At 42.8% G+C, this 12,318-nt stretch overlaps 1 protein-coding gene across 4 annotated transcripts in view; it reads right to left on the reverse strand.

Annotated features, from left to right (window-relative positions):
• The window catches only part of usp9 (ubiquitin specific peptidase 9), a 266,944-nt gene that overhangs the window by 254,153 nt on the left and 473 nt on the right, over positions 1–12,318 (reverse strand). The window lies entirely within an intron of this gene.

A 12,318-nucleotide genomic window follows, 5' to 3' on the forward strand; every position in this document is an offset into this window, starting at 1 on the left:
TAGTGCAGGGCAAGACCAAGGAGGGATTTGAAATCAATGAGGATTTTAAAATCAAAGTACTGTTTATCCTGGTCCAAATAAAGGTCAGCAAGTACACGACAACGGTGAACAGACTTGATGCAAGTTAGAACATAGGCAGAAGAATTTGGCATGATATCAAGTTTACAGTGGGCAGAATAAGAGGTCAACATTGGAAAAGGCATATCAAGAGGTATCAAAGGCAGGGAAGTTTCAGCAGCAGGTAAATAATGGCAGATGCCGCACTGGGGAATTTAAGAGGAACAAATGTAACTGAGGTCTTAAAATTCTGATAAAATCTTGATCAGTCAACTACAATTTCAAGCAGATCTCAGGGAAAAGAACAGAATCAGTTGTTCTGGACTGGATCTTGTGGTGGCAATTGAAAACAAAGGGTCAGATTGTTTCACTTCTCAACTGGCAATTAAGCATGCTGTTGTTTCTGAATTGTAAGTGATTAAGTCAGTGGGGTGGCTTGCCCATCGCCAAGCTGGTGACCTTTCAACTGTTCATTCACAAGTGAAGCAGCATCTTCACTCTGACATTGGAAGCAAGAATCTCCGAGCATTGTATTGACAGTCAGCCCCTGCAATTCATGGAAGAGAGAACGTGGACAGAAATGAAAACAGAATCTGACTCTAATATTATATAAACTATTTTAAAATGATCCTCAACAAATAATTGTTATGAAAACACTGGTGGTGACACCTCTCAGCTGTCCTTTCTTGAGGTGGGTAATGGCTCAAAGACCCAATCCAATATAGGATATTGCTGAAAATATTACTATTTCTGTGTCAATCATTGTAAAATGAAAGAAGTTGCATTATCAACACACTGGAGGGCCAGAATGAGTGTCAACACTGAATCAGTCATAGCATTAGCTGCCAACTCAGTTAAAAGTTTGTCAGGCTCAGTAATGATTGCTAATGGTGAATATTGTCACTGTGACTAAGTAGTGTGTGGCATTTTGATTTTGTGTTGGATAATCCAGCCCAGCAACATTGGTATTTTCAATACTGGTGCCTGTTCTATTTGATCTGCTCTTCCATGTTGGAGGAGCACTAACATTAGAGACAATTGGGAGGTTGATGTTGCAAAGGGTAATTTATATTCAGATGATAACTCAGGTGGGTCCAGGAATGGATTATCAAACAATATTCAGCTCAGTAGCATAGACACTGAAGAGAAGCCATTGTTGGTGATGCTCAATGTACAATTTGATAAATAAATAAAAACCCAAGGATTTTGGATAAAAATAAATTGTTTAAGAAAAACATGCTGACAATTGAAGTTAAAATAGAAGATTCTACAAACCCTCAGCAGATCTATAGAAAGAGAAACAGAGTTAACATTTGGATCAAAGACCTCCCTGTTCAATCTGAAATGCTATTTCTGTTTCCTTTTCCATATGCTGCGCAAACTGCTGTGTTTCCAATTAATTTCTGACTTTATCAAATAAGAGTGGAACCAGATGAATGTATTCCATTGAAATGGATATTATTATGGAGATGCAGCCAACAGTTTCAAAGATTTCTAGCATGTAGGTAGACTTTCTCTCTCACATCCTTCTCCCACATCCCCACACCCCATCACTACCTCCCCCCCTCTCTTCTTCCCCGAGGACACTTGCTGCCAATTAAATCACAATGAATGTCATCATTTGACATCTAACAGAGTAAGGCAAGTAAGTCTCAGTTCTACATGGGCAGCCAATGAAATGGGAGTGGAAAGTGGGGTAGAGATAGTCTTTGAAGAAGGAGGTGGTATGACAGCATGGTGAGAAGATAAGGAAATACTTTTCAATGACGGATGGGGATGACAGGATTGGTGCCTGAAGTGACATGAGGGACTACACAAATCATGATTCTATCTGTTATTGCAACTAGCCCAATCTAGGAAAATGCCCAACAATTTGCAAAACCCCGCCTTAGAACTTTTTGGGGAAGTGCCCTGTACTTGTCTGAAATAGATTGAAAATACCTTTATAGTCTGCTTAGTTTAAAGTTCAACTTTTGCAATAAATACTGGTAAGAGGTTATGAAGCAAAGTTCTCAGCTTGTCATGCAAAAGTCATAAAACGTTTTAAGCCAAAGCAAAAAAAAAAACAGAAAATGTTGGATAGAGTTAGCTGGCCAGATAGTATGCTATAACATTTTAAATGACATAAAGAAATGTGCATACATCTAATACATTATCTAATGACTTCCTCTAGTATTTGAAGCCATTTCAGACACTTAAGTCCAGAAAATTACTTGAGAATATCAAATATTTCACACATTTTTTCATCCTGTGTGTAACTGTGCTGAATATATGGCTGGAAAATGAGGACGTGAGTGGAATTTTTTAGAATGTATTGGGTTACTGAGATAGAGGAATGATACCACAAAAGGACTGAAACAAAAGAATGAGAAATCAGCTCAATGATGAATGAATAGCTTTTGCTGCAAATTAGAATATTTAAGTTATTAAATGTTGTACGAGTTCTGTTGATCAAATGTAGATCTAGACCACTTGGGCCTGTATTCTTAAGATACATTAATTTTGACACACCCTGATTCACCTCTCCATCTACAGCCCTTCCCCTTCCTGTGCTATCTTTCTACCTGTTCGCCTTCTCTATTGTCAGTATCTCACTGTCGAGGACTTGGACCATTTTGTTCCTCAGACGTACAATATCTATCCATTTTCATCTTTCATTCTCACTACCCAGGACCTGAACTCTTTTTCCAAGTGAAACAAGTGATCTATTTTTAATTTATTTTGTTGCATTTCCTCCTCATTATGCACATTCCATTTGGCTAAACTACAAAACTGGCAACAAGTTAGCAGAATGCATCAATTCAGTCTACAAATATTAGCCTAAACTGTTTTAGTTACCTCTGACTTTAATTCCCCATCCAATTCTCATTCTGTCCAGCTGCAACATTCCAATGATACCTCAAGCAAGTTTGAAGAACAGCACTCGTTAGGTTTACAACTTCAGCTGGTAGCTCTGTTATTTCCATAAGACATAGGAGCAGAATTAAGCCATTCAGCCCATCGAGCCTGTTTCACCATTCCATCATGGCTGATCCCGGATCCCACTCAATCCCATACACCTGCCTTCTCGCCATATGCTTTGGTGCCCCAACCGATCAGGAAACTTTCAACTTCCGCCTTAAACGTACCCACGGACTTGGCCTCCACTGCAGTCTGTGGAAGAGCATTCCACAAATTCAATACTCTCTGGCTAAAAAAATTCTTCCTTACCTCTGTTCTAAAGGGTTGCCCCTCAATTTTGAGGCTGTGCACTCTAGTTCTGGATGTCCCCACCATAGCAAACATCCTCTACACATCCACCCTATCTAGTCCATTCAATATTTGGTAGGTTTCAATAGAAGTCCCCTGCATTCTTCTAAATTCCAGTGTGTACAAGCCCAAAGCTGCCAAATGCTCCTCATATGTTAACCCTTTATTCCCAGAATCATCCTCATGAACCTCCTCTCAAATCTCTCCAATGACAACACAACCTTTCAGAGATATGGCGCCCAAGACTGTTGACAATACTCCCAAGTGCAGCCTGATTAGTGTCTTATAAAGCTTTAGCATTATCTCCTTGCTTTTATATTCTATTCCCCTTGAAATAAATGCCAACATTGAATTTGGCTTCTTTCCCACAGACTCAACCTGTAAATTAACCTTTTGGGAGTCTTGCACAAGGACTCCTAAGTCCCTCTACACCTCTGATGTTTCCAGTTACAACTGCTTTAGACCCAACTACAGCACTTTCTTCTCCCAGCACCAAATCTAACTGAATTTCTCTCACCAGTGGAATGGCAGAGAAAGTTGAGAAAGGCAATGCACATGTCCATAAATAGTCAATATTTTGCAGGGTCAGAGGCATTATTCAAACAGAAGAGTGAATTAAGAATTGATCAGTAAGAGCGGGTGATAAAGAACAAACAACAAAGGACAACAGAAGGGCATCAGCATTAGGTCAACATTCAATTATTCTTAATGGGCAAATATGGAAAGCAATGAGAATAGACTGATAGGGAAGTAGCCACAGAAAAGTGTAAAGGAAGTAAGAGACAAGCAGAAAGGAAGTCAGGGTGGAATTTAATCTGAAATTATGGATAGGGAAAGATTAGACATTGAATTTCCTTAACTGTAAGAGGAGCTAAACCATTCCTAATTCTGTGTCCAGAGGTGGAAGTGTTAATCCATTTCAGTCCTCAGTGCTTTTTCCTCTTGGTTTGAGAGCATCATGCAGGTTGGTTTCACATCAAGTTAGAGTTTGCAATAAGTTGTTTCTATTTTATGATTAGAAAAGGCATTAAGTTCTTGTTGTTTTTATAAATGATGAATTGCTGCTTAAAGAGAGGAAGAAGGCCAAAGCAGTTCTTCATGGAGCTAACTATGAAACAGAGCATGGCAAGATCTCTTCATCCTTATTAAATGGTGGTAAAAATTGACCTTGCCGTTGATTCGGTAGTTGCAAGAGTTCCCACCAATCATGATTTCCCACATCGTTCTCCCCCCCCGCCATTGGAAAAAGGATGCATCTGAAACAATAACACGAGGAAATCTGCAGATGCTGAAAATTCAAGCAACACACATCAAAGTTGCTGGTGAACGCAGCAGACCAGGCAGCATCTCTAGGAAGAGGTACAGTCGACGTTTCGGGCTGAGACCCTTCGTCACGACTAACTGAAAGAAGAGCTAGTAAGAGATTTGAAAGTGGGAGGGGAAGGGGGAGATCCAAAATGATAGGAGAAGACAGGAGGGGGAGGGATGGAGCCAAGAGCTGGACAGGTGATTGGCAAAAGGGATATGAGAGGATCATGGGACAGGAGGCCTAGGGAGAAAGAAAAGGGGGAGGGGGGAAAACCCCAGAGGATGGGCAAAGGGTATAGTGGGAGGGACAGAGGGAGAAAAAGGAGCGAGAGAAAAAGAATGTGTGTATATAAATAAATAACGGATGGGGTATGAGGGGGAGGTGGGGCATTAGCGGAAGTTTGAGAAGTCAATGTTCATGCTATCAGGTTGGAGGCTACCCAGACGGAATATAAGGTGTTGTTCCTCCAACCTGAGTGTGGCTTCATCTTTACAGTAGAGGAGGCTGTGGATAGACATATCAGAATGGGAATGGAACGTGGAATTAAAAAGTGTGGCCACTGGGAGATCCTGCTTTCTCTGGCAGACAGAGCATAGGTGTTCAGCAAAATGATCTCCCAGTCTGCGTCGGGTCTCGCCAATATATAGAAGGCCACATCAGGAGCACCAGATGCAGTATATCACCCCAGCCGACTCACAGGTGAAGTGTCGCCTCACCTGGAAGGACTGTCTGGGGCCCTGAATGGTGGTAAGGGAGGAAGTGTAAGGGCATGTGTAGCACTTTTTCCGCTTACAAGGTTAAGTGCCAGGAGGGAGATCGGTGGAGAGGGATGGGGGGAACGAATGGACAAGGGAGTCGCGTAGGAAGTGATCCCTGCAGAAAGCGGGGGGGGGGGGGGGAGGGAAAGACGTGCTTAGTGGTGGGTTCCCGTTGGGGTGGCAGAAGTTACGGAGAATAATATGTTGGACCCAGAGGCTGGTGGGGTGGTAGGTGAGGACAAGGGGAACCCTATTCCTAGTGGGGTGGCGGGGGAATGGAGTGAGAGCAGATGTGCATGAAATGGGGGAGATGCGTTTGAGAGCAGAGTTGATGGTGGAGGAAGAGAAGCCCCTTTCTTTAAAAAAAGGAAGACATCTCCCTCGTCCCAGAATGGAAAGCCTCATCCTGAGAGCAGATACGGCAGAGATGGAGGAATTGCGAGAAGGGGATGGCATTTTTGCAAGAGACAGGGTGAGAAGAGGAATAGTCCAGATAGCTGAGAGAGTCAGTAGGCTTATAGTAGACATCAGTAGATGAGCTGTCTCCAGAGACAGAGACAGAAAGATCTAGAAAGGGGAGGAAGGTGTCGGAAATGGACCAGGTAAACTTGAGGGCAGGCTGAAAGTTGGAGGCAAAGTTAATGAAGTCAACGAGCTCAGCATGCTTGCAGGAAGCAGCACCAATGCAGTCGTCGATGTAGTGAAGGAAAAGTCGGGGACAGATACCAGAATAGGTTTGGAACATGGACTGTTCCACAAAGCCAATGAAAAGGCAGGCATAGCTGGGACCCATACGGGTGCCCAAAGCTACACCTTTAGTTTTGAGGAAGTGAGAGGAGCCAAAGGAGAAATTATTAAGAGTAAGGACTAATTCCACTAGACGGAGCAGAATGGTGGTAGAGAGGAACTGGTTAGGTCTGGAATCCAAAAAGAAGCAAAGAGCTTTGAGACCTTCCTGATGGGGGATGGAAGTATATAGGGACTGGACATCCATGGTGAAAATAAAGTGGTGGGGGCCAGGGAACTTGAAATCATCGAAAAGTTTAAGAGCGTGAGAAGTGTCACGAACATAGGTGGGAAGTGATTGAACAAGGGGGGATAAAACAGTGTCGAGGAATGCAGAAATGAGTTCGGTGGGGCAGGAGCAAGCTGAGACAATAGGTCTACCAGGACAGGCAGGTTTGTGGATCTTGGGTAGGAGGTAGAAACGGGAACTGCGGGGTATGGGAACTATAAGGTTGGTAGGAGTGGATGGGAGATCCCCTGAGCAGATAAAATCGGTGATGGTGTGGGAGACAATGGCCTGGTGCTCCTTTGTGGGGTCACGATCAAGGGGTAAATAAGAGGAGGTATCCGCGAATTGTCGCTGTGCCTCAGCAAGGTAGAGGTCAGTACGCCAGATTACAACAGCACCCCCCTTATTGGCGGGTTTTATAGTAAGGTTAGGATTAGTGCGGAGGGAGTGGAGAGCAGAGCGTTCGGAAGGAGTGAGGTTGGAATGGGAACAAGGTGCGGTGAAGTCAAGACAGTTGATGTCCTGTCGGCAGTTAGCAATAAAGAGATCCAGAGCAGGCAGAAGACCAGAGCGGGGTGTCCATGAAGAGGAAGATTGAAGACGGGAGAAGGGATCATCAGTGGGGGTGGGAGAATCCTTGCCGAAGAAGTAGGCTTGGAGACAGAGCCGGCGGAAGAAGAGTTCAGCATCATGGCGAACGCGGAACTCGCTGAGGTGTGGGCGAAGGGGGACAAAGGTGAGGCCCTTACTGAGGACAGAACGTTCTGCCTCAGACAGTAGAAGGTCGGAGGGGATGGTAAAGACCCGGCACGGATGAGAGCTGGGATCAGAGGGGGGAGGCTGGGGGTGTCAGTGAAGAGGGGAGGGTTGGGGTGAGAGGAAGAAGGAGCCTCTGAGGGCCCAGGAGCTGACGGTGGGATCTGAGGGAGACGGGGTTGCAGAGTGGTGGTGGGGGAAGGGGAGACGGGAGTCACAATAGCAGCACATAAAGACCCGGCCTCCACCATCAACTCTGCTTTCAAATGCATCTCCCCCATTTCATGCGCATCTACTCTCACTCCATCCTCCTGCCACCCCACTGGGAAGAGGGTTCCCCTGGTCCTCACCTACCACCCTGCCAGCCTCCGGGTCCAACATATTATTCTCCATAACTTCCGCCACCTCCAATGGGATCCCACCACTAAGCACATCTTTCCCTCCCCCGTCTCTGCTTTCCGCAGGGATCGCTCCCTACGCGACTCCCTTGTCCATTTGACCCCCCCATCCCTCCCCACTGATCTCCCTCCTGGCACTTATCCTTGTAGACGGAACAAGTGCTACACATGCCCTTACACTTCCTGCCTTACCACCATTCAGGGCCCCAGACAGTCCTTCCAGGTGAGGCGACACTTCACCTGTGAGTCGGCTGGGGTGATATACTGCATCTGGTGCTCCCAATGTGGCCTTTTATATATTGGCAAGACCCGACGCAGACTGGGAGATCGTTTCGCTGAACACCTACTCTCTGTCCACCAGAGAAAGCAGGATCTCCCAGTGGCCGCACATTTTAATTCCATGTCCCATTCCCATTCTGATATGTCTATCCACGGCCTCCTCTACTGTAAAGATGAAGCCACACTCAGGTTGGAGGAACAACACCTTATATTCCGTCTGGGTAGCCTCCAACCTGGTGGCATGAACATTGACTTCTCAAACTCCCGCTAATGCCCCACCTCCCCCTCATACTCCATCCGCTATTTATTTATATACACACATTCTTTTTCTCTCTCTCCTTTTTCTCCCTCCGTCCCTCTTTCTATACCCCTTGCCCATCCTCTGGGTTTTTCCCCCCTCCCCCTTTTCTTTCTCCCTAGGCTTCCTGTCCCATGATCCTCTCATATCCCTTTTGCCCATCACCAGTCCAGCTCTTGGCTCCATCCTCCCCCTCCTGTCTTCTCCTATCATTTTGGATCTCTCCCTCCCCCTCCCACTTTCAAATCTCTTACTAGCTCTTCTTTCAGTTAGTCCTGACGAAGGGTCTCGGCCCGAAACATCGACTGTACCTCTTCCTAGAGATGCTGCCTGGCCTGCTGTGTTCACCAGCAACTTTGATGTGTGTTATCTGAGTTTGTTTATGGAAAGTGTTGTCATTTGCACACATTTGGAGAGGAATTACTTCTTTTATCTTCACTCAGGGTTGGCATTTGTTTCAGCAGAGTATTGATAGGTGATTGACTAGCAGATGGCAATCTTCTGCTAAAGGGGGTGGGGGCAATCGTGGTGTGAATTATGCACTTTGAGATGGGTCGCGTCACTTTTCCCACATATTAGGAGAGCAGTTTCCCTGAACTATGTTGGGAAGGTCATATTGGTTGGAACATATTTGTTGCTGTATAATATTAGTGTGGGCAGCAGTGCGGATGCATTGTATTTTGATCTGCTATTAATGGATAGTCAGTTGTTGCAGGCTTTATATTTATTTGGTTTGGTTGGTTTTCCTCACTTGCCAATACCCTCTGCATTCTGACAAAAGTTGTTTGGTTTCATTCACCTTTTTCATAGCTTCATGTCTATATTAAATCTGTCTACATTTGACTTAAGTGTGGATAGTTAACACTTTGAAAGATCATTCATGTGTTTATTTAACAGTTGTTTTAGTTTTCTTTTGTATGGGTTCTGTTAAAAGGTGATAGCTTCTTCTGTCCTATGCTAGGGATTGCGATTTTTTTTTTGGGTTGATCTTATCTTTACATGCTTAGCCATGTAATCTTTGGTGCCAACCCTGTGCTTTCAATGTACCCCCACATAATAATCTTAAATTAGTAACCACAGGAGCAGTATCTGGAGAATCATAAGCTCACTTTGTTTCAGTGCATAATTTAGCAACTGCAAAATAGGATGGAGTGGTAAAGTAAAGGCATCCGTTAGTCTTGCGAGACAGTCTCCAGGGCGCAGGCCTGGGCAAGGTTGTATGGAAGTCCAGCAGTTGCCCATGCTGCAAGTCTCCCCTCTTCACGACACCAATGTTGTCCAAGGGAAGGGCATTAGGACCCATACAGTTTGGCACCAGTGTCGTCGCAGAGCAGTGTGTGATTAAGTGCCTTGCTCAAGGACACAACACGTTCCCTCAGCTGGGGCTCGAACTCACGACCTTCAGGTCGCTAGTCCAATGCCTTAACCACTTGGCCACGTGCCCACAACACGTGGGCACGATGGAGTGGATGATCTCACAATATGCCACACCATGTTGCTTAGCTCAAAAAATTTGTTCCCCCTCCCCATACAAATGGAGTCAACAGGGACTCAAGTGAATCAGAGCAGCAATGAAAGTTAAGCGTTATGAAAAGAATCAGATTGACAACTGTAGAGGAAATTGAGTGAAATAAAATCAGATACAGAAAGAGAAAAAGGGAAGGAGAGATTAAACTACCAAAAAGGGATAAAAATGGAAACAATAAAATTTATAAAAAAACAAATTACAATATGTAGGTCTGATAGATTGTTTATATTATTTCCTTTCTGGGTCAGAGTTTGAGTAGCATTGCAGGAGGATAAACCTTAACTTTGAATAGATGCTGTTAAATTATAATCCTAACTTTGTATTAAGTTTATTTTGCAATTACTATTAACAGTAATGGAGTAATTTCATGCAAGTCACCTGGTAATTGTGATTAATCTGCTGTTTATTCGACAGCTTGAAACATACTCTGGCACTGATTCTTGTTTACTTTGACATTTCCTCAGAAAGGGCTCCAGAGGTTTGCTGAGTCAGCCAGCTCCATCACAGACACAACCCTCCCCACTAACAAGGACATCTTCCTGAGGCAGTGCCTCGAGAAGACAATATCCATCATTAAGGACGCACTCCATCCAGTAAATAGCCTCCTCTCATTATTACCATGAAGGGGAACAGGAGCCTGAAGACTCACACTCATTGTTTACGGAACAACTTCTTCCCCTACGCCATCAGATTTCTGAACGATCCACAAACTCTACCTTGTTATTCCTCTTTTGCACTATTTATTTCAGCAACTTTTAGCAAATTTTTATGTTTTGCACTGTACTGCTGCTGCAAAGCAACAAATTTCACAGCATATGTCAGTGATAATAAACCAGATCCTGATTCTAATCATACAATGGTGGTTTTGATTGTTACTCCAAATAACTACTCAAATTTACAAATTCAGTTTAGTTTTATGAATACAGTTAGCTCACTTTTTTTTAAATTACATTGATTAGCCACAAACATAATTCATAAAAATGAAAAAAAACAGTAAATACCAAATATCCAAATCAAAGACTATTGGTATCCAGCGCATTTTTGTTGATTGAGGCAAAACATCCGATAATTCTTACAAAAGTGGCTGAACAGTTAATAAAACTATTTAACAAACTAAGAAAATCCAGAAACAGTAAATACTCCCAGTATGTGAGCAATCTATCATCACCTGCTCTCACTCTCTATGGAAATTATACAGTTTCTATATTTATCTTTGCACAGGCACCTGAGCAGTTATTGTTCTACACAAAATAAGTAGTGTTTGCTTGTCGTTCTTAACCAATTATATATGTCCAGTTAAATTCAATTTGCTCGAAACTTAATCCAAGGTTTAAATGTCAACATGCGGTATTTCCAGAGATCATTCACAATGTCTCTAAGACTCTGACAGAGGTATCTTGCATTTGTTCTATTTTTCTGGCACTTATTGTTCAAAATATTATAGAATTTTTTTAATTGTGCTGTATCAATCTAAACAATGAAACTATTCCCCACATACAAATCTTAGCAGTTTACTAGTAATGCCTTTCAAGATATTAAACAGCTCAAGTCTTTCAAAGAAGTATTATCTGGAAAATCTGAAGCAGTTTTCTAAAGAGATATTATGACCAAAGGATGAAAAACTGGCAGGGAGGTTTAGGTGGAATATTCCCTCGTGTAAAACATGCATGTTTAAAGGCACAGCTGCTAATGGTGATTGAAACTGATTATTCAGAATCCCGAACAAGAGAAAAGTGCAGATGATATGAAAGGCTGTAAATCTGGGTAGGTGGAGCATGATAAAGATATTGGATAGATTTGAATACAAGAATATATTATTGGAGCAATGCCAGATCCAGAAACAACATACATGTCAAGGTGAGCGTGTTCTGGTTTACAACTTTTTTGTTTTAATTTCAGATTTCCAGCAACTGTCATTTTGCTACTGAAATGGTTTTTCCTTAGACCCTACCCACCAGGACATTCTCTCTTCCCCTCTCTTCCATTTGGCAGAAGATACAAAAGCCTGGATACAGAAGCTACCATCAGGCTCAAGGACAATTTCTACCCCACTGTTATAAAACTATTAAATAGCTCTCCGGTGTGATAAGATGGACTCTTGACCTCACAATCTACTTTGCTATAATCTTGCACCTTATTGTTTACCTGTACTGCACTTTATCTGTAGAAGTTACACTTTATTCTGTATTTCTATTACTTTACTTTGATATAACTCATTTCACTATGTAATGATTTGGTCTTTATGAACAGTATGCAAGATATCCACTGTATCTCGACACATGAAGCATAATAAACTAATTCTAATTCCTGTTTGAAAAAGAACTTAACAGGCCAGGCAGCATCTAGGGAAAGAAAAAGTTAACATTTCAAATTGAAGATTTATCCAATTCAGAGGCACTTGTGTGGAAAATCACATCACCAGAGCAGTTAATATTCAAGACAGTTGCAGGATGAAAGTATAGTCAGGACAGCAGTGGTCAAGTTTGTGCTTGCCCTATCCTTGAGATGGAGAATAGTGAGACATCAAGAAAAGAAAGATCAAATGATAGACCACATGAAGGTGAGAACAGGTTGAAAAATGGCAGCAAAAAAATGAAATTTGAATTCTCTAAGAAGGCAAAAAGCAGCTGTAAATATACTGGAAAAAGTGCTAAGAAAGAGGGTTCAAATA

The sequence above is a fragment of the Mobula birostris genome, chromosome 6 (assembly GCF_030028105.1).
Source record: "Mobula birostris isolate sMobBir1 chromosome 6, sMobBir1.hap1, whole genome shotgun sequence".
Lineage (NCBI taxonomy): Eukaryota > Metazoa > Chordata > Chondrichthyes > Myliobatiformes > Myliobatidae > Mobula > Mobula birostris.